Raw genomic sequence first — 24092 nt, forward strand, 5'->3', positions numbered from 1 at the left:
AAGATTTTATTTATTTGACAGACAGAGATCACAAGTAGGCAGAGAGGGAGGAGGAAGCAGGCTCCCCATGGAGCAGAGAGCCCGATGCGGGGCTCGATCCCAGAACCCTGGGATCATGACCTGAGCCAAAGGCAGAGGCTTTAACCCACTGAGCCACCCAGGTGCCCCTGGTAATTATTTCTTCAAAGGAAAGATAAATTCTCTTTTCATTAACTGTTGTCAAAAGATTAACTCCCTTTTCTTCAACTTAATACAAATGATCTTTAGCTGGAAGTTACATAATACTATTGTTTATGTTTCTGCTTAAGGACACCAGACTGAGATTCTCTAAAGACTATGTCTTCATACTTAGCTCTAAATAAAAGTCAGCCAGAACGTGAGTGGCTCAATTGGTTAAGCAACTACCTTTGACTCAGGTCATGATCCTGGAGTCCCGGGATCGAATCCTGCATCGCATCGGGCTCCCTGCTTAGTGGGGAGTCTGCTTCTGCTTCTGCCTCTGACCCTCCCCCCCTCATGCTCTCTCTGTTTCTCTCATTCTCTCTCAAATAAACAAATAAATTAAATAAAAGCAATTAAAAATTTATGGAGTTGAACTGAAACAGAACTCTCTATTAAGGTTACATCTTAATATTACTATGAAATTAAACAAACCATTAAATGGAGTTGTGCAATTAATAGATTAGCATGCCTAATAGTTATTTTTGTTTCCCTTTGACAGTTCTCACACTTAGTTGTAAAAAAAATTCAGTTTTGTGCTTGAGCAGTTTCCTGAGACAAGGAGAAGCCATCATGACCACAATGGCAGAACGTGCAGATCTACTTAGATAAATCAGTTTTTATTTCAGTAGTACTTTCCATTCTGTAAAGACTCAAATTCACAGTGCACAGCTACTTGTAAACATTCTTTTTTTGTTAACCACCAAATTTTCACTGCTTTTTCAAAACTTTGCCGTAACTTTGCCGTAGCTGATTTAGAGACATTTTTATGGCTTTTTTTGAGAATTGAAATTTGAACATTGTTTTTGAGAAGTTCTTCTATCACTGATGTTCTAATGAATATTGTTATTTTGTCTTATAAAAATGACCATATTAATTAGATATTCTTTGAAAATTCTGACCTCCAGCCCTAATGTAATATATGATGTTAATAGTAATTCTTACTTTAATTTAGGTCTTACTGTCCTCTGAGCTTTGAGAAATCCAGAAGTTAACAAAAATTGGAGAGCATGAACCAGACTCTCTTGGAGATCAATTCACTGTTTACATGATGCCTCTGTCACTGGTTCATAATTTGTCATTTGAGTATGGGGTATGGATTTGTGACAGACTTGTTGTGTCAGTGTTCTCCCCCCCCCATATACACAGCACCATCATCACTGAACCTTAAGCCTGACCCCTACTAGCTGCCTTTGGACTTCATGCCTCTCTGTTGAAATGTTCTGTTACTTTACCGCACACTGGGTCCTCCCAGTGATAAAATCACTTCAGTACGGAATGTAACATGAATCTCTCTTGGCTCTTGCTTAGGATAGTAGAAACTGGGAAAGCTTGATTACAGTAGTTTAATTGCAGTGTTTCACCATAGAATAGTTTTTATCATATGTACCTCAAAGGCGTGTTTTGAAGTCAGTGACCTATATTTATATTTGTCTCAAATTTATATTGTGGGTTTAATTAAGCATTTGAATTGTGGCAGTGTCAAGAGAGGCAGTAATATATCTATTATCTTGATCCTTTGTTCTCTTAAAATTCTTGACAGGTAGGACATTCTAGTAGGAGATAAGAAATGAGAACCATGAATTCTACTAATTTCAGGTCTTCTTATAAGTGAAACTGTATCACTGAGTTATTGAAAATGCCTGCAAATTGGTTTTAGTTTGGAACTTTGAGACTAAATTGATGTCAGTTTCATCAGTACAATATTGTCATAAAACTAAAGCTTGCCAAAACCATACATTAAATTTGGGGTCCAAGTCCAATATATTTTTGCAATATTATAATAGATTTTGAAACCTTGAGCTAGTTTCTAATTTTCCATTACGCTGATTTGATTTGGAGGTGTAGCATATTTAAAAATAAAGATTTTACTAATCAATATCTCAGACCACTAGCCTTTCTAAATACCATTTTTTAAAATTTTTTAAAGATTTTATTTATTTATTTGACAGAGAGAGAGAAAGAAATCACAAGTAGGCAGAGAGGCAGGCAGAGAAAGGGGGAAGCAGGCTACCTGGTGAGCAGAGAGCCTGATGTGGGGCTTGATCCCTGGACCCTGGGATCATGACCTGAGCTGAAGGCAGAGGCTTAACCCACTGAGCCACCCAGGTGCCCCTCTAAATATCATTTTAGTGATTAGAATAAGAGTTAAAATTTTATATGCTTCTTTGCTGGTGTATTTCTTTGTACTGACAGGCAGCCAGATCAAGAACCCATCATTACATTTACTACTAAATTTTCATCATTGCATAAAAACTTTTACTGTAACTGAGGATTTAAACTGGACAGTGTTACCTGTTGGATTCTTACTTGCTGAGCTGCGACGTTCTGGATGTGGTATAGAATTTGATGCAACCTGCTAGTGGAAGTCTTAGTCTAAAGGCAAGTTGGAACCAGAAAAAGTTTGTGTTCTTTGGTATACATGACAACTTTTTTTTTTAACAGTATCTAAGAGTGCATGGTCCAGGCAGCAAAAAATATGTGAGAACTGAAGTACAGCATTTCTTCAAATGTGCTGCCCTAAACTCTACTGCTTTAAATGGAACATAACAAAATAGTAGAGAATCACTGCTAGAGTTTCAAAAATTGATGGTAGAAATTGGTTCTAGGTCTTTGTAATCGTCTTGTAATTATAGAAGTTTTCATAGATGTTTTTGGAAACAATGCTCTGTACTTATTAAGAAAAGTAAACTATTTTTTGATATATATAAAGAAAATAATAGTTTTGTGTTTGCTTAACAGAAAGATTTTAATTTAGAATTAAAAAAATAAAAATGAGGTTAGAAAAAAAAGGCTGCATAGTCCTAAATACTAACAAACTGCAGAGCTAAATGCCCAAAGTAAACTTCATCCTTCTACGTTATAATTTAGGCTTTCTACTTTCATAAAAATTAATTTTATGCTCTGGTTTATGGATCTACAGACTGGTATGATTTGTCTCTATTGTGTGCACAATAATTAAGCTTTATTAGGTAAATTTAGACTTAAGTTTATTTTAGTGTAAGTTGAACTATAATGTATAGTTGCCTAAAGGGGAATATATTAACATTAACTTTATATAATTTTTAAAATTTTCTTCCCCTTTTTTTCTCTTGAGATACAGATATTATTTTTTTAGGTTTTATACATCACTAAAAAATTATATTGTAGGGGTGCCTGGGTGGCTCATTCATTCGGTTAAGCATCTGACTTCATGATCTCTGGTTCCTGGGATCGGGCCCCACATTGGGCTCCACACTCATAGTGAGGAGGCTGCTTGTCCCTCTGCCCCTCCCCAGACTTGTGCTCTCTACCCCCCAAAAAATAAAATCTTTAAAAAAATAAAAAAATACATAAAAATTTTATTGTGTATGCAATCAGTAATAACTTTCAAAAACAGCACATTTTGTATTTATGAATCAAGTTTCATCCATTGTGCTAAATTCCTTTAGGGGCATTTTAATGTATGATTTTTAAAGACAAGTATGGTTTTTAAAAGAAGACAATTGCTTCTGGCTATACTCTAGTATTTTAGAGTATACATGATCAAGTGAAACTGCAAGGAAAATCCAGCATATTTAAATCACTGTCACTATATGAACCTAGACATTGGTTCTGTAAGACACACAGAAAATAAAGTTTTCATTTTGCTGATATATCCTTTGTGGGGTTTTTTTTTTTTTTTTTTTAAGATTTATTTAATTTAGAGCCAGGTGTGTGTGCACACAGGGGCAGGGGCAATGGGAGAGAGAAAATCTCAAGCAGACTCTTCACTGAGCACTGAGTGCAGGAGGGACTTGATCCCATGGCCCTGAGATCTGAGCTGAAATTAAGAGTTGGACATTTAACCAGCTGAGCCACCTGGGTGCCCCTGTTGATGTATGCTTTGTATTCTAAAGATTGCATAATGATAAACTAGAAACCATTTTGGTCTCTTATGTGCTTGCATAATTAAAACCAGCAGGATAGTTTGTGTCTTTCCAGTTACTAGAACCTGTCACTTTAGGAAATTTTCCCAGTTTCTTCCCAGATTAAGTATAGAGTACTTTTTTATTTTAAGATTTTATTTATTTATTTTTTTAAAGATTTTATTTGTCAGAGAGCACATAAATGGGGGAGCCGCAGTCAGAAGGAGAAGCACGCCCCCCTGCTGAGCAAGAAGCCTGATGTGGGACTTGATCCCAGGACCCCAGGCTCATGACCTATGCCAAAGGCAGAGAGCCTGATGTGGTACTTGATCCCAGGACCCTAGGATCATGATGTAAGCCAAAGGCAGACGCTTAACTGACTGAGCCACCCAAGCATCCCTAAGATTTTATTTTTAAGTAATCTTTACACCCAGTGTGGGGCTCGAACCTACAACCCCAAGATCAAGAGTCACATGCTCTACTGACTGAACCAGCCAGGCACCCCCAGAAGTACTTTTACATACCGACAATAATCAATTGCATCAACCTGTAACATTTTTTTAAAGGTTGGTATGTTCTTGTTGAAATATTTTTATTAAGTTAAACTTGTTTTTAAATAAGTCTTTATATGAGGAACTCCTGTTGAGTTGAATTCTACTCTGATTAACTGAAATCACTATTGTTATTTTGTTTTTTGGTTTATGTTATTTTACTACACAGTTGTTTCCCTAAAAGGTAATCCACCTTGAGCAAAACTTTTATAAGACTTTACAGTTGTTTTCAAATACTCAAAATTATTTCATATTAACCCAAAGATTTCGAGAGTTAAGAGTGGGTTTAAGCCTCTGCCTTTGGCTCAGGTCATGATCCCAGGGTCCTGGGATCGAGCTCCACATCGGGCTCTCTGCTCAGCAGGGAGCCTGCTTCCTCCTCTCTCTCTCTGCCTGCCTCTCTGCCTACTTGTGGTCTCTGTCTGTCAAATAAATAAATAAAAATCTTTAAAAAAAAAAGTGGGTTTGATTATTAATTATAGATGACTATCCTACTGATTTAATTTCAGGCCTAGGGCAATGCTAGCAGAAGGGAGTTGATGAGGATGGCAATACCAGGTTACATTTACTGAGAAGTTTGTATTTGCTAATAAGCATTATTACAAGTGCATTACATGTATTATTCCATGTAATCTTAACAAGGCTAAGGAGTAAGAACCAGTATTCTCTTCATTTTGCAGATTAAAAATACTGAGGCCCAAGAAGATTAAGTAACTAATGCAAGGTCACATAGCTGTGAGTGGTAAATCCACGATTTGAACCTAGGCAGTTTGATTCCAGAGCCAGCATTCTTAAATGCTATGCTTTCTGGGTTTTATATCAAGTTCTGTTGTAGAATATCTGTCTGAAATTAAACTTTCAAGCCTTTGTTTCTTCAGCTGTCAGTTGAAGAATTATACTAGATCTTTCAGATCACAGTTCCACCATTTTAAGAATTCTGTCATCCTGATTTACAAAACATATGTTTAGTATTTCTAATTAGTTTCTGTTTGTAATCTCTTGGTCTCAAAGTATAAAGGTTAAGTCATTTTCTAAAGTCACACTGTTAATGGGTGATCAAACTGGGTCTATAATCAGATGTTCTTTTGGACTTCTTGGTCTTGTTAGTTGCCTCACTGCTTTTTACCTTTTTTTAGTGTGTATATGCATACATGGGTTAATAGTTGAATTTAGTTGGTTTTTTAATTTTCTGTTCATATCTATTTGTGTGGTGTGCTTTAAACAATGAGAAGTAATATTGTTTTGTGGGTTTTTTAAAGATTTTATTTATGTATTTGAGAGAGTAAGAGAGAGAGTGCATTAGTGGGGGTTGGGGAGGGAGCAGAGGGAGAGGGAGAAGCAGACTCCTAGCTGAGCAGGGAGCCCAATGCAGGGCTCCATCCCAGGACTCCAGGATCATGACCCATGCAGAAGGCAGATGCCCAACTGACCAAGCTACGCAAGTACCACCTTGTCATTTTCTCAAGAGTCTTTTGCATCCTTCCCCCCCCCAAACCCAAAAAAGAGTCTTTTCCCTTTGGTTATCAAGTATTACATGCTCATTGTATAAAATTTAGGAATTTTAGAAATATTTAAGGTAGAGAGTGAAAGAGTTCACTGGAGGAGTAACTATTAATAGTTTGACATTTTACTTATTTAAAGATACATACCTAGGCTACATGTGCTATTTTTTAAGACATTTTGCTCCTTTAATTTTTTTAAGTTTAATTTTAAAATAATTAGATTCATAGGAAATTGTGTAGATAGTACTCAGAGATCCCACTTATCAAGTTGCCTCACTAGTTATATCTTACATAGTTATAGTACAGTATCAAGACCAGGAAATTGACATTGGTTCAGAATGTGTCTATAGTTGTGTGTCATTTTATCATGAGTAGATTTAACCATTGCACCAGTCACGATATAGAAGGGTGCGTGGCTGGTTCAGTTGGAAGAGCATGTGACTCTTGATCTCCAGGTTATGAGTTCGAGTCCCACCTCGGGTTGTAGAGATTACTTAAATAAATAAATTTAAAAACTTAAAAAGCCTAAAAAAATTTTTAAAAGGTATAGAATTATTCTATCACTATAAGGATCTCCCTTGTTAACCTCCACACTCTAGATACATACTCTTTCTAACTTTTGGCAACCTCTAATCTGTTCTTTGCCTGTATGATTTTCATTTGAGGATATTATAAAGGGAATCATACCGTATGTGACAATTTGAGATTGACTTTGTTCATTTAGCACAGTGTCCTTGAGACCCACCGATTATGTGTATCCATAGTTTACTAATTTTTATTGCCGAGTAATATTCTATGGTGTGGATGTACCACAGTTTCACATATTATGAGATATTTTGATTTTATACACATTTCAGCTATGACAATCGTGAAGCTAGGGACATTTGTATACAGGTTTTTGTGTGAACCTTAGCTTTCATTTCTCAGATGAATGCCCAGGAGTAAGAGTATAGTTGCTAGGCTATATGGGAAATTTATGCTGGTTTTTTTGTTTTTTTTTTAAGATTTTATTTATTTATTTGAGAGACACAGTGAGAGGGAACACAGCAGAGGGAGTTGGGAGAGGGAGAAGCAGATTCCAGGACCATGGGATCATGACCTGAGCCTCAGGCAGACGCTTAATGACTGAGCCACCCAAGTGCTCCCAGTCTATCCTCTTTTTAAAGAAATTGCCAAACTATTACCCAGCATGGCTGTACAATTTTGCTTTCTCCCAGCAGTATGTGAGAGGTCCAGTTTCTCTGCATCCTTGGTAGCATTCCATATTGGCACAGTTTTTTCAGCTGTTCAACAGGTATGTAGTGAAACCTCACCATGGTCTTAATTTGCATTTCCCTAGCAGCTTGTGATGCTGAACATCTTCTCAGGTACTTCCCCCTGCCATTCATATATCCTCTTTTATTTTTTTTTAATATTTTATTTATTTATTTGTCAGCTCGAGAGAGAGCATGCATGTGCGAGCGCACACAAGCAAGGGAAGGCAGGGAGAGGGAGAAGTAGTCTCTACACTGAGCAGGGAGCTTAATGGGGAACTTGATCCCAGGACCCTGGGATCATGACCTGAGCCAAAGGCAGACTCTTAACTAACTGAGCCTCCCAGGCGTCCCTCATGTATCCACTTTGATGACAAGCCTATTTATGTCTTTTGCCCATTTTTTCTTTGGATTTTTGTGTTTTTTACTGTTGAATTTTGGGAGTTTTTTATATGTTCTAGATATGGGTCCCTTCTCAGGTATGTGGTTTATCCAGGGAGTAATAGGGAAAAGTGTATCTACTTCGTCTTCCCACAAGCAGAAGTCCACATATGCTGTTTTTAAAAATGTATTTGTCAGAAAGAGTGTAATCACTGCCATTTTTTCATCTCCTATAATTCCTTCATCTCTTGCCTCTGTTTTTTAGAAGCTGTTTCCTTCAGTCAGTCTGTTAAATACTTTAAGCTAGCTGCAATCCTCACAGTCTTACACTTTTCTGACAATTAGTCTCTTTAAAGCACACTCATTATGTCATCCTCTTGTTCAAAAATCTCTAGTGGCTCCCCGTTGTCTATAGAATATCCTGAACTTGACAGTTAAAGGTTTCCATGATCTAGCCCCAATTTATATTTTCTTTTTTTTTTTTTTTTTTAAAGATTTTATTTATTTGTTTGACAGAGAGAGCATGCAAGTAGGGGCAGTGGCGGGCAGAAGGAGGAGAAGCAGGCTCCCTCCAGGCTCCCTGCAGAGGAGGGGAAGCCTGGTGTGGGACTCGATCCCAGGACTCCAGGATCATGACCTGAGCCTAAGGCAGTTGCTTAGCCACCTAAGCCACCCAAAAACCCCCAGTTTGTATTTTAAACTTGATATCCCAGTACTCCCTTATGTCTTGTGAACATTAGTGGTTCTCCCTTGTTTTCTATTTTCATAGCCTTGCTCATGCAGTTTACCTCAACTAGTGTACTTTTATTTCTCCATCTCTATCCACAGTTTCATGTCTCAAAGGCTCAGCTCAGATGTCACTTCCAAGAACTCTTCTGATCTCGCCAACTGGAAATAACTTCTCTTTTCCAACTCCCTTAATTAACTTTCCAATTTTTTAAACATGTTTCATAAGTATACTGCTTTGTAAGTGTTTTATGGATTAAGTGAGCTAATGTAGATAAAGAACAACAGCTGTAATTCATTTTACTTTTTTTTTAAAAATAACTTTCTTTAATATCCCTTTCTAGATTAAAATCATTGAGGGCAGGTTCTGTTTCAGATTCATCTATGTAAGTGCCATTTGCCTAGTGTAATACCCTTCAAATGGAGTGTGCGCAATAAATATTTAATAGGCGAACAAACATAACATAAGGGCATTTTAATACTGTCTATATCCCCAATGCCTTAGTACCTGCCATCTGTATATAGCAGACAGTAAATGTTTCAGACTGAACAATGCAAAATTTGTAATTCAGAAAGCTTCCATCAAAAAAAGAAAAAAAGCTTTCATCATTAGGCATCTCATTTATGTAATCTTTATGTAATGTAACTGAAAACCTTTGACAAATTCCTCTGCTGATAACTAGAAAATATTTAATATTTATGAGATTCAATCCTTACAGAAGTACAAGAGCCTTCAGCTTATGTGAGATGGTGTGGTGTAGTGAATAAGAACATGGACTTTGAAATGAGATTGCCTGGATTGAAAACTTGCGGTAGTGCTAGTGCACATTTATCTTGGCAAGTTATTTAATCCATCTCCTTCAGTTATCTCATCTGTAAAATGAGAAAGATAATAATACCTGCTTTATATGGTTGTGAGAATTATTTGCGCATACAAGTAAAAACACTTAGAACATTTCCTGGCACTTTGTAAATATTTTAAGATTTTAGCTAATCTAATTATTGCCTCTTGTTTTCCTGAAAAATGCATTGAACACAGGTCAGAATTTAAAATGTGTGATTTAGGATATAGATACAGAGATTGCTTAAAAATAAAGTCTTAAAAAAAATAAATAAAAGATAAAACAGGTCCATTCAGGCAGAGTTCCCAAAGCAACTAAGCAAAGATCAAGCAGGAATTATTATTGCTATTATTATCATTGTTGTTATTATTATTAAATGAAATCACATGTGAAATAACCCTGCATAGTGTCTGACCTGTAATAGATGTTCATAAATGTTAGTTTCCTTCTATTAGCTTGCTCTTTCCCTCGTCATTTTGCAGATAAGATATTTAGATGCCACATAGTTTAGACTGTTTTAAGTCTCCTAAAGTGTTAATATAAATGAAATTAAGCTTCAAGAATTTTGACAACCAATTCACTTCACCATATCATGCTGCTTTTCCTTAAAGCTAAAGGATAGGTTGGAAATAAAGCTATTAAATCCTACTGGGGACTTACAGATTTTAAAATATTTATTATAGATTTTTTTTTTTAGCATTCTTACTATATTTTGAAGACTTATTTCCTTATTCTTATAATTATCAGAAATATATAAATTGGGTGCCTGAGTGGCTCAGTGGGTTAAGCCTCTGCCTTTGGCTCAGGTCATGATCTCAGGGGCCTGGGATCGAGCCCCGCATCGGGCTCTCTGCTCAACAGGGATCCTGCTTCCCCCTCTCTCTCTGCCTGCCTCTTTGCCTGTTTGTGATCTCTCTGTCTCTGTCTGTCAAATAAATAAATAAAATCTTTTAAAAAAAAAAGAAATATATAAATTGTGGATAAATTTGATCATTTATTTAAAAATAATAAAAATTTTCTGGTCATCTGGGTGGCTCAGTGGTTAAGCATCTGAGTCTTGGTTTTGGCTCAGGTAATGATCTTATAGGTTATGAGATCAAGCTCTGGGAGCTCCCTGCTCAGTGAGGAGTCTGCTTAAAGATTCTTTCCCTCTGCTGTTCCTCCATTGGCTTTTTCGGGCTCTCTTTCTCAAATAAATAAATAAACAAATCTTTTAAAAAATAATAAAAATTATGTTTTCTGGGTATTAGGTTTTGGTATTATAAACAGACTCTAAAGAATTATTTTTTATGTAAAACAAATGCAGTTTTTCTAATACATATCAGCAGTCAACCCTAGAGTATGATACTTCTTTACCAGCAGTTCTGTGTATGTGTTTAACTGTTTTATTCAGTTGTATCATGTAGATTATAGTATCAGAGAGACAGCTACTCAACACAAAATCAACATATATAATGGATGAAATAAGATGTGTCTGAAGGAACGTGGAAGATTAAATGTTAGCCAAGACAGAAATAGAAGAACAAGCAGAATTAGATTGGATGGTCCAGTATAGTACTTCAGAATCACTTGGGGAATCACTTGGGGAGCTTTTTAAAAATGCAGATGTCAAGCATCTGTCCCCTCAGATATATTGATCCAAGTTGTTCTAGGGTGGGGCATGGTCAGTGAAACAGGCATGTTTTTAAAGTTCGGATTACTCTAATGTGTAGTCAGGTTGAGAACCATTGTATATAGGGTTTATCTCTTGGTAGTTAGACATTATTGTATAATTTAAAACATGCTTAAATAAAGGGAAAATGTAAAATCTTTTTAAGAATATAGGTTTTTTTTTGGGGCGCCTGGGTGGCTCAGTGGGTTAAGCCGCTGCCTTCGGCTCAGGTCATGATCTCAGGGTCCTGGGATCGAGTCCCGCATCGGGCTCTCTGCTTGGCAGGGAGCCTGCTTCCCTCCCTCTCTCTGCCTGCCTCTCTGTCTACTTGTGATCTCTCTCTGTCAAATAAATAAATTAATTAATTAAAAAAAAAAAAGAATATAGTTTTTTTTTAAGATTTTTTTTTTAAGATTTTATTTATTTATTTGACAGAGAGATCACAAGTAGGTAGGGAGGCAGGCAGAGAGAGAGGGAAGTAGGCTCCCTGCGGGAGCCTACTTCCCATCCCAGGACCCTGAGATCATGACCTGAGCTGAAGGCAGAGGCTTAACCCTCTGAGCCACCCAGGCACCCCTAAGATCTTATTTTTAAGCAATGTCTACACCCAACATGGGGCTCCAACATAATTCTGGGATCAAGAGTCACGAGCTCTTGCTGACTGAGCCAGCCAGGTACCCCAAGAGTACACTCTTAAGAATGAAATAATAGTGTAAAGGCAGGGGTTTTTGTTTTGTTTTTAATAATTCTCTTTGGAGGGGCATTAGGGCATTGAGTTATTTTGATTACTACTTTGTTTTCTCACATTTATTTGTTTTTAATGATTTTATTTATTTGGGATAGAGAGAGAGAGAGAGAGAGAGAGAGAGAGAGCATGAGCAGGGGGAGGGGCAGAAGGAGAGGAAGAAGCAGTCTCCCTGCTGATCCAAGGACCCCAGGATCATTACCCTAGCTGAAGGCAGATTCTTAACTGACTGAGCCACCTAAGCACCACTGTTTTTGCACATTTATTTAATAATGCTTAAGAACCTATTATGTGCTAATCATATAGGCCTTTGTAATGGTGTTAATAATCCCTACTATCTTCTCTAAAAATAAAAATAGCTTTACAAATAAAAATGTATTATGCTGCCCTGCTTCCCTAAGTGCTAGATACTTTTATCCTTTTTCTCCCCCTTTCTTAAGTTTGTAGTGTGCTATTTGTTTACTTTATTCCACCCCACCCCCAGTGGCAGCCTGGTACAGCTGGGTCCACAGCCCCCTCATTTTCCCCGTGCTCCTGTGAGACCTACACTTGGCTGGAAGCCAAGGGGCACCTGTCTACTTTCTTATTCTTTTTTTTTTTTTTAAGATTTTATTTATTTATTTGACAGAGAGAAAGATCACAAGTAGGCAGAGAGGCAGGCAGAGAGAGAGAGAGAGGAGGGAAAGCAGGCTCCCTGCTGAGCAGAGAGATGGATGCGGGGCTCGATCCCAGGACCCTGGGATCATGACCTGAGCTGAAGGCAGAGGCTTAACCCACTGAGCCACCCAGGCACCCCTACTTTCTTATTCTTAATTGAATTGAACCCACTTAATAGGTGAAATGGCCAGATCAGGGCCTTTGCTGTATTTATATTATTAAAGGAACATTTTATTGCTTAGTCTTTTTCCAATGGCACAGTGTGCTTGTTTGAGAAAAAAATAAGTCACACAGCTTATTAAAATAAAACATGTCATTAATTCCAAAGATAATGCAAGAGTATATGCATTTGCTGAAAAGAGCATATGAAACCATATCCTGCTTAATTAATTTCCCAGGAAATTAAAGGAAATAGCATAAATTTATTTGCCTTACCTAGAATTGAACAAAAATGTGGAACTTACAAGAGAGCTTGAAGCCTTTAACCTTGGGTACTTCACTTGCTTTGAGGGACGATAACTTGGAAGACTGAAGGGCCCATAGTGGTGCATTCAGTCAGCGTTCAGTTGCAAGAGATAGACTCTGGGCTGGGCTGCTAGGAATGACTTCTGTAGCGAGATTTGAACTGGTGTGCCAAAAGCACTACCTTTGTCTCAGTCAGCAAAGGTATTAGAATTGGGAGGCCAGAGTGGATCTGTTAGTTTTAGGAACATACCATTTCAACAACAAAAACAAACAACTCGATTCAAAAATGGGCAAAGGACATGTATAGACATTTCTCTAAAGAAGATATACAGATTAAGCACATAAAAAAATGCTCAACATCACTAATCATTATGGAAATCGGATAAAAAACCACAATGAGGGATGCCTGGGTGGCTCAGTTGGTTCAGCGACTGCCTTCCGCTCAGGTCATAATCCCAGCATGGTGGGATCGAGTCCCACATCGGGCTCGTTGCTTGGCAGGGAGCCCGCTTCTCCCTCTGCCTCTGCCTGCCACTCTGCCTGTGTGCTCGCTCGCTCTCGCTCTCTCTCTCTCTCTGACAAATAAATAAGATCTTTAAAACAAACAAAAAAACCACAATGAGCTATCACTTTACATCCATTAGGATGATTATTGTTAAAAAAGAAACAAAATAGCAAGTGTTGGCGAGACTATAGAAGAATTGGAACCCTCGTACATTGCTGGTGGAAATGTAAAATGGTACAGCTGTTTTGCAGAATGTTGCGGTGATTTCCTGAAAAAAGTAAACCCAATTACCAAATGGCCCAGCAATTCTGCTTCTGGGTATATACCCAAAAGAAGTGAAAATAGGACTTCAACAGATATTTGTACACCCACTTTTATAGGAGCGTTATTCAGTATAGCCAAAAGTTGAAAGCAACCCATGTCTGTTGATGGATGAGTGGATGAACAAAATGTGATAGATGCATAACAATGAAATACTATTCAGCCTTCAAAAAGGAAGGAAATTCTGTAACGTTACAACATGGGTAAACCTCAAAGACGTTATGCTAAGGAAAATAAGCCAGATACAAAAAGACAAATGTTGTATGATTCCACTTATATGAGGTACCTAGTATAACCTAATCTGTAGAAACAGAAAGTAGACTGGTGGTTGTTGCAGGATGAGGGAAGAGGGGATGATGGGAGTTATTGTTTAATGAACACAAAGGTTTCTTTTAGTATGATGAAAAGTTCTGGAAGTGGATGGTGATGGTGGTTGCACTTCCATATGAATGAACTCAATACCACTGAACTGTATACTTAAAAATGGTTAAAATCATAAGTTTTATGTATAATTTAACAAACACACACAAACAAAACAACATACCATCATATCTATGATCCAGGTGTTAGAAAGCCAGTATTGCTGTTTCACAACTGCAACTGCTTCCTTGCACTCAACAGTTAGTGACTAAAAGCTGGAGAATTACGTGGGTGCACGTGTGTGTGCGTGCGCCCCCCCCCCCACGACACCAACATTTACGTAGTCTGTCTTGTGAATAGCCAAAACTTCAGGGAAATGGCTCCCACTTCACTTTCTGCTTTCTGTATCAGAAGCACATCAGAGCTACTTGGCTGAACCTAATTCACATTTAGAATCCCAGTTGCAAGAGATCCTGGGGAATAATTCTTAGCTTTTCAAACTATGTAGTAGCAGAAAACAGCTAGAGGGAGATTAGAAAAGATAGTGCCAGGTACATATTTGTCGCGGATATTGAGTCACTGGTGATTCACAGAATATAATGCTCTAAAAGGAGTATTGGTTAAGTTGTTTTCAGTGGTGGCCAGATTGTCCTGCAGCTGCTGGTACAAAGGTAGGGTGGAGCACAACAAATGGTATCCACAAGGAGGAGTAGGGAAAGAGTTTATTGATGTTCATTATCTCCTTTTGCTGTTCTGGACTGGTTATACTCAGTTTGTCAGAACTAACATGCAGTATTTGCCATTTTAATATAGTAGAACACAACTGAGTTATTATTGTGGAGAGATTTGGGCCACTCTAATGGGATGCCTTAAAGGCTCATTAAAGAATAGCTGTGCTACTATTAAGAAATAGCAGATTTAAAGTTCTTATGATAAGCTTTTTTCATTTTCTTAAATATGGAGATAAGGTCATCATAGGAAATGTACTGAGCTCTTTTACTCTCAGGCTGGTGAAATCTTTAGTATGAACTAAATTTGGAGAGAAAAGAAACATGCTCGTAAATAAAAGAGGTGGGGTGCTGAAAAGTGTATTTTTTTATAGTTTTCAAAAATTTCTAACCAAAGTCCACCCATAAGATAAGATATCTTTTTTTCCACTCTATAAAGAACAATCAGCTCTTTTTGTTTATCTGAAATCTAGGACTTGAAACTTTGACTAATGCTTATTGATAGTGAGATTCTGTAGGAGTGGACTATTTATTCTCTGTGCCTTGATAGTAAAGTACTTTGATAATTAATTTCTTAATAGCTCATGATTTCAGAATAAACTTTAAAATTTTATCTCAAATTGGAATGTTTCCTTTATACATACTACTTAACATTTTGGATAAGTATGAGCTTTGCATGCAGTGCTTTTTAATGTGAATCAAGCTTTAATGATATTAGTATGTAAACACCAGATTTTTTGATACAGTTACCCCACTCCTAGAAATCTTTCTTTTTTCTTTTTTTTTTAAGATTTTATTTATTTATTTGACAGAGAGAGACGCAACGAGAGAGGGAACACAGGCAGGGGGAGTGGAAGAGGGAGAAGTGGGCTTTCCGCTGAGCAAGGAGCCCAATGTGGGGCTTGATCCCAGGACCCTGGGATCATGACCTGAGCCAAAGGCAGACGCTTAATGACTGAGCCACCTAGGTGCCCCTGCACTGCTAGAAATCTTATGTCAGACTCTGCAGTAATTGTAACAGTAATAAAATTGTGAACAATTGCCAAAAATGTCTATTGTATAGCCATAGAATAGAATGTCCTTTTCAAAAGATAATTTAATAATATTAGGTCGGATTGTAATAATGTTAAGTAAAATGAGACAGATTTATCTGTGGTATGATTTCTCTTTACAGAAAATTCTGTGTGAAAGAGGTATATAACAAATTATAAGCAATAGTTCTCAAAGTTAATTTTAAAATTTTATTTTAAATGTTCTTCAGTGACTTTATTGGTTTTATGTATTTTCTCTTTTTATTATAGAAATATATTGCTATAAAAGATTTAAACAGTGCAGAAATTTGCAGACTAAAAACCATAAAAAACCATTCAGTTTCCTGTCTAGACAAATAAGATCCAATTTATCAACCTCTTCTTTTATGGATTTTGCTTTTGGTACCATAGCTAAGAAATCTTGACCTAACCTAAGATCAGAAGGACTTTCTCTTATGTTTTCTTCTAGATGTTTTCTAGTTTTAGAGTTTATATTTGATCTGCGATCCATTTGGAGTTAATTTTTGTATGTGGTGAGAGATATGGATTGTTTTTGTATATGGATATCCATTTTTTCCCAATACTATTTGATGAAGGCTGTTCTTCATTAAATTGCCTTTGCACATTTGTAGAAAATGAGTTATCTATCTGTGTAAGTCTGTTTCCAGATTTCCCATTCTGTTCCATTTGTTTATCTTTATGCCACTACCACTTTGTCTTGATTTAATGTAGTATGATAGACGGAATTCTAAAATGACCTTTAATGACTGTTGTATAATAGTGGAAGGGACCTGTAAATATGATGGGCTATCAGTGCTGTAATTAGATTATGTTATATGGTGCAGTTGACTTGAGAAACAGATTATTCTTGGTGGACCTGACTTAATCAGGCAAGCCCTAAAGAAGGAATGTGCTTTTTCTGGAGAGATTCCAGGCTCAAGGGGAATTCAATACAGGAGAAGCTGCTGGTTTTCAAAATGAGAAGAGGCCACATAGCAAGAAATGCAGGTGCTACTAAGTTTATGGTAATTTGCTACATAGCAGTAGAAAATAATTATTATACAATAATGAAATCAGTTGATTTTGTTCTTTTTTTTTGTTTAAGATTCATTTATTTGAGAGAGACAGAGAACCTGAGCATGCATCTGCACAGGAAGAGGGGCAGAGGGAGAGCGGGGGAGAGAGAATCTCAAGCAGATTGCCTGCTGAGCACAAAGCTGACTTGGGGCTCAATCTCATGACCTTGAGATCATGATTTGAGCTGAAATCAAGAGTCAGGCCCTTAACAAGACTGAGCCACCCAGATGCCCCCAATTTTTTTCTTTTTCAAAGCTGTTTTGGGTTATTCTGGATCTTCTGCATTTCCATATGAGCTTTTGTGAAATCACTTTATGAATATCTACAAAAATGCCAGGATTTTTATTGGAATTGCATTGATTCTATAGATCAAATTAAAGAAGAATTGACATCTTGGGGCACCTGGGTGGCTCAGTGCGTTGGGCAACTGCCTTCGGCTTGGGTCGTGATCTCAGGGTCCTGGGATCGAGTCCCGTGTTGGGCTCTCTGCTCGGCGGGGAGCCTGCTTCCCTCTCTCTCTCTCTGCCTGCCTCTCTGCCTACTTGTGATTTCTCTCTGTCAAATAAATAAATAAAATCTTTAAAAAAAAAAAAAGAATTGACATCTTAAAAATACCGAATCTTCTGACCATTCCGTCTCTCACTGTTTATTTAGATCTTTAATTTCACTTAGTAATGTTTTATAGGTTTTAGTGTACCCTTCTTTCCCATGTTTGGTCAGATTTATCCTTGAATATTTGATAGTTTTTGATGCTATTATAAATGGTATTTTATAAATTTCAGTTTTTGACTTTTTATTACTAGTATATAGAAATACAGTTGATTTTTATATGTTGATTTTATATGCAGCAATCTTGCTAAACTAACTTACTAGTTCTAGTCAGTTTTTTTGTGTATGTGTGAATTCCATTGAATTTCCTACATAAATAATCATATTGTTTGTAAATTCTGCAAATTGTGAATTTTATTTCTTACTTTCTAATCTGTATGGCTTTTCTTTTTCTTGCCTTGTTCTACTGAGCAGAATGTCCATTGCTTTACAGTAATGGTAAGGGTGGATAGTCTTGCCTGGTGACTGATAGTAGAGGAAAGCAGTCTTTCATCATTAAGTACAATGTTAGCTATAGGTTTTTCAAAGGTGCCCTTTATCAAGTTGATGAAGCTTCTATTTTTAGTTTGGTGAGAGTTTTGTTTTTTTTTTTTTAAGATTTTATTTATTTATTTGACACAGAGAGAGAGATCACAAGAAGGCAGAGAGACAAGCAGAGAGAGAGGGGGAAGTAGGCTCCCTGGTGAGCAGAGCCGGATGTGGGGCTTGATCCCAGGACCCTGAGGTCATGATCTAATTTAAGCAGAGGCTTAACCCACTGAACCACCCAAGTGCTCCTTGATGAGAGTTTTTATCAGGAATGAATATTGGATTTTGTCAAATGCTTTTTTAGTGTCCTTTTTTTTTTTTTTTTTAAAGACTTTATTTTGAAGTCATCTCTGCCCCCAACGTGAAGCTCACACCATGACTGAGATCCAGAGTCACATGTTCTTCCAACTGAGCCAGCTGGGCACCCCAACTTTTTAAGTGTCTTTTGAGATAACCTTTTGGTTTCCCTGTTTTAGCTTACTTATATGTGAATTATTTCAATTTTCAAGTGTTAAACTAACTTTGCATTCCTGGAATAAATACCACTTGATTATGATGTATTAGTTCTTCTTTAAATATTGTTGGATTTGATTGCAGAAGATTTGTTTTAAAGAATTATCAGGCTATAGTTTTATTTCCTTGGGCTGTTGTTGCCTGATTTGGGTATCAGGGTAACACTGGCCTCATGGAATGAATTCAGAAATATTCTCTCCTTGGGGCACCTGGGTGACTCAGTCAGTTAAAAATCTGACTGTTGATTTTGGCTTAGGTCATGATCTCAGGGTGGTAAGATCAATCCCCATGTTAGGATTCTCTTTCCCTCAACCTCTGCCCCCTTCCCCTTCCTCAAAGAAAGAAAGGAAGAAAGAAAGAAAGAAAGATTGGTTCTCTTCTTTTTTGGAATAAAGGAAAAAATGATCTTTTCTTGTTTTTCATTTTGAATAATTCCTGTTGTGTGTCTTAAAGTTATTATTCTTCTTACAGATAAGAATCAGCTGTTAATTCCGTCCAGCATATTTTTTCTTTTTTTTTTTTTTTTAATTTTATTTATTTATTTGACACAGAGAGAGAGACAGAGAGAAAGAGGGAACACAAGCAGGGGGAGTGGGAAAGGGAGAAGCAGGCTTCCAGTGGAGCCCGACATGAGCCTCAATCCCAGGATTCTGGCTGGGATCATGACCTGAGCCGAAGGCAGACATATTCAATGACTGAGCCACCCATGCGCCCAGCATATTTTTTTTTTTTTTTTAAGATTTTGTTTATTTATTTATTTGACAGACAGAGATCACAAGTAGGCAGAGAGGCAGGCAGAGAGAGAGGAGGAAGCAGGCTCCCTGCTGAGCAGAGAGCCCCATGCAGGGCTCGATCCCAGGACCCTGGGATCATGACCTGAGCCAAAGGCAGAGGCTTTAACCCACTGAGCCACCCAGGCGCCCCCCAGCATATTTTTCATTACATATATTGTAATTTCATTTTTAGAAGGTTGAATTGAGTGTTCTTTGTGTCCATGTCTTTAACTTTTTGAACATATGTAATAGAATTCTTATAACTTAGTTAATATCTTTGCTAATTCTATTATCTGTATCGGTTTTGGGTCAATTTTGGCCGATTGTTTGCTATTCATTATAGGTGAATTTTCTTACTTTACATGTCTGGTAATCTTTGGATGCCAGACATTATGGATTTTATCTGTTGGGTGCTGAATACTTTTGTACTCCTAATAATATTCTTGAGTTTTATTGTGGGAGATAGTTAAATTATTGGAAATTTTGGATCTTGCCTTTAAGATTTGTTTGGCTGGACCAGAGGCACATTCATTCTAATGCAGCGTTTCTCAATATCAACACTATAACATTTTGGATCAGTTTATTTTTTGTAGTGAAGGGCTATATTGTGCTTTGTAATATGTTTAACAACATCCCTAGCCTTTACCTTTTAGGTGTCCCCCCCTCCCAGTCATGACAACCAAAAATGATTCCAGAAATTGCCAAATGTGGGGAAGAGTGGCTAATTGCTCCCAGTTGAATAACTACTGCTTTAGGATTAATTTTGTCTCAATACTATGGCAAGATCTTCGGTTTGCTTTACCCAATGCCCCATGGATTGTGAGTTTTTTGTGGTTTTTGTTTTTGTTTTTGGTCTGGCTGTTTGGGGTAGGCACTTTTACTGGTCTTGTGTATATACTGTATTTGTTCCTCCTAATCATTCTGGGTGGTTCTTTTTTCTGTACTGTTTTGTTTCCTCATGTATATGTGATGATCAGTATTCAGCTACATGTTTAAGGGCAAGTCTACAGATCTCCGGGGTCTGTTTTAGTCTTTTTGGGTTACTATAACAAAATGACTGTAGACTGAGTGTCTTAAACAAAACACAGTTCTGGAGGTTGAGGAGTCCAGGATAAAAGCCCAGAAGATTTGGTGTCTGGTGAGGGCCCGCCTCCTGTTTCATAATCAGTCATCTTCTAGCTTTGTCTTTAGATGATGGAAGGGGTGATGAACTTTCTGAGATATCACTTATAAGGGAACTAATCGCATTTATGGGGGTTCTGCCTCATGACCTAATCATCTCCTAATTGTGGACTAGGATTTTAATATATGAATTTTGGGGAGACACAAACAGTCAGTCCATAACAAGTTCTCTCTGTGCACTTTTCTCCTCTCCAGTATTCTGTTTCATGAACACTAGCCACCTGGATCTACCCAGACTGTCAGCTCCATCTCCTCAGCTCAGCAAGTCTGCCAGGCCTCACCCATTTGGGTCCTGTGCCACACATCACTTGGAAACTCTCAAGGCAGTAAGCTGGGGCAGTAGGGCTCACTTTGTTTCACATCTCTCAGGGATCTTTTTTGTCTGATGCCTAGTGTCTTGAAGTTAGATTCCCGCCCGCCCCCCCATATATTATGTCTATTATTTGGTTGTTTGAGGTAGCAGAGTAAATTGGTCCCTCTTATTTTATCTTGGTCAGAAACAGAGTCTCTTTAACTGATAATTTATTCATATTAATTATTGATTAAAGTTGAAAGTGTTCTGGGGTTCCTGGGTGGCTCAGTCGGTTAAGCGTCTGGCTCTTGATTTTGGCTCAGGTCGTAATCTCAGGGTCTTGAGATAGAGTCCTGCATCAGGCTCTACGCTGTGCCTGGCACTTGCTTGGGATTCTCTCTTTCCCTCTCCCTCTGCCCCTCCCCCTCAAAAAAAAAAAAAAGCTGAAAATGTTCTTAAAAACTTATTAACCTAATTTCTTCATTTTTTGGATTTGTATGAAACTTACAGCTGCCATATGTTTGTTCAAAGTCTACTGTTTCGTGTAGTTTCTATGGCACAACATAAATATTAAATTGGCCCTAAAGCCTTTTATCATCTTTTTAATATACCTCTTTAGAGCAGGTTTCACATTGTTAGCTAAATATGGGTCTCTAACTATATGTAGTAACATACAATTAAAGGACATGTCCTGACTTGATGAATGAAGCACATTAATGGAGTGTGTCATGTTTTTAGGGCATTGCCACAGCAGGCTCAAAGACTTCCAGAAGGCTTCCTTGTGTAACTCATATTTTCTAACAGCTAAAACACCAGGTTCAAAGCCTATTAGCCTGATTGAGGGTATAGAGAACTGGTGATATAAGACGGGAAAAAAACCTATGAGAGAGAAGATCATTTTGAGCAATGTATGAGACAAAACCATACTGAAGGATCATGCTATAAGGATGGGAGTGACTTGGAACCCATTGGTGGTAAGCTGTTTAAGAAAGGAGAAAGCCAGCAGAATAGAAAATAAAATGACAGAAGAAATCTGGCCTTTTTCTGTGTGGGATAAGCTTCCCAAATGTGCTACATTGTAACTGCTACAGAGTTTGTAGCATGTGCTTGTTGGATATTCAAAGATGAAGTAATTTATTCAGAGCATATCTTGGAAAAAAGATGCATGTAGTGGGTAGGATGAAACCATCTGGGTATATATATGAACTAAAATAGCAAAATGATATTTTAATGGAATTTTATATATATGTAATAACGTATACTAAATGATATACATTAATGTGTATAAAATTCAGTGTTAAACTGCATAAAATGTGTAATTCCTTGGCCTTAGGGATGGTGTTGTAGCTAAAAAGAGCTGAGTAAGAGAGAGTTCTTATAGCTCTACAGTATATAAGAATTAGCCTTTTAAAACGTACATGTACTTACAGGTGGATGTGCTGTTAATTTCCTAAAACTGAAAAGCCGTTGTGGATTGATAATATGAAACACTCTGTTTGGAAACAAAATATGATTTAAGGCTTCCAAAAACTAGGATATTGTTTTTTAGGAATTAAGGAATATTTAGTGAGTATTTCTTGCTGGCTGAATATTTCTGATGGTGTAAGTGGTGCTCATGTAGTTAAGTAACTTCCTTTTTTAATTGATTATGAGTCTTCATGGCAAGAGTTTGTGTGGATAGGGGAAGAATAGGATAGTAGCAGTTTTTACTTTTCTCATCATAAATAAGCATAGAAGGTTTTTCATAGCCAAATATGCATGTTATAAGGAAATGATAAACACCAAAATCAAGAATTATTTCATCTGGGAAGGAAAGGAAGGGGATGATACCAGAGAGGGACATTCACTTGTATTGATGTTTTGTCTTTGGCTTTTTAAAACAAACTTTTAAAATAGAGTTTAACATGGGGCACCTGGGTGGCTCAGTGGGTTAAAGCCTCTGCCTTCGACTGAGGTCATGATCCCAGGGTTCTGGGATCGAGCTCCACGTCGGGCTCTCTGCTCAGCAGGGAGCCTGCTTCCTCCTCTCTCTCTGCCTGCCTCTCTGCCTACTTGTGATCTCTATCTGGCAAATAAATAAATAAAATCTTTAAAAAAAAAATATATATATATATATATAGTTTAACATACATAGAGAAAAGTGTAGACCATAAGTATACAGCTTCTTGAATTTTTACTAAGTGAACATACCTGTATACTGATTAAGATACCTGTATATATATATAACATACCTGTATACTGATTAAGATACCAGATTAAGAAACAGAGCATCTGTTTAATTGGAATTATTGGAATTATTTTATATTTTTTCAAGCGGGGTAATGGGCACATGGGTATTTCTTGCATCATTCTTTGCTGCTGCTGTTGTTGTTATGCTTTGAAGTTTGCCTACTGTGTTTTTTAAAGAATCATTTCAGAAGGAAAGAGGATCTTTAGAAATCTGGGAAATGTCAGAAAACCCACATGCTTTAGTAATTGAGAAAAGTACTTTAGGGAAATAGGGTTTTTTTTTTTAATGTAGGCCTTTGTCTCCTGTGTATCTTATAAACCTTACACAGATCCAAGTTACTGAAAGTTTTAAAATGGAAAAAGAATATAAACAGAACTGTATGGATCAAGGTAGTAAAAATTATTAGTACTTTTTGAAACAGTACATTATTGGCCTTCTATAAGCCAACATAAAGTTTGGGTCTTCAAATTTGTGAGTACATCAAAATGACAGTTTTCTTTTAAAATTTTTGTCACTGAAATCTTGGTGGTAGTTTAAGAAGGAAATTGCTTAATCAGTTCTATAATGGTATATTCAAGGTGTAGATAGAAGGAACTGAGCTATTAAGATACTTAAAGATATTTATATCACGTCTACAGGCTTTATATCTGTTGTAGAAATTGTTATTTGTATAGTGGATAGAAATATGTTTAAGGAGTTTCCTAAAACTAGTTATCTATCTGCCTTTGTGTTTTATTTTTGTTTTTGTTTTCTCATTTTGGAGAGGTGGGAGATACTTAATCAAACATGAAGATTTCTGAAATTTGGTTTGTTTTTATGTATTACATATCTTTCTGTATTTCATTTTATGAAAAGCATTAATATAGGATTTTTCTCAATTCTCAACAGTAGGCTTTTTCTAATTAAGTTATGGTTGCTATGGTGTGGAAAGGCCATTTGTAAAGTAACTTTTTGTAAAAATCTTTAGTCATTAGCCTTCCTTCTGCTGTGGGTTTATATGTATAAAATTATTAGAATGTTAATCTACTGAAAACCAATCACTGAGTAATTGTCATTCCTTTTAC

The 24092-nt window shown here is 37.0% G+C and overlaps 1 protein-coding gene across 1 annotated transcript in view; it reads left to right on the plus strand.

Annotated features, from left to right (window-relative positions):
• LOC111145441 (sterile alpha motif domain containing 8) overlaps positions 1–24092 on the plus strand; it is a 48521-nt gene that overhangs the window by 2327 nt on the left and 22102 nt on the right. The gene's annotated exons all lie outside the window — the stretch shown is intronic.

This window comes from Enhydra lutris, unplaced genomic scaffold, assembly GCF_002288905.1.
Source record: "Enhydra lutris kenyoni isolate GAN:26980312 unplaced genomic scaffold, ASM228890v2 scaffoldscaffold12, whole genome shotgun sequence".
Lineage (NCBI taxonomy): Eukaryota > Metazoa > Chordata > Mammalia > Carnivora > Mustelidae > Enhydra > Enhydra lutris.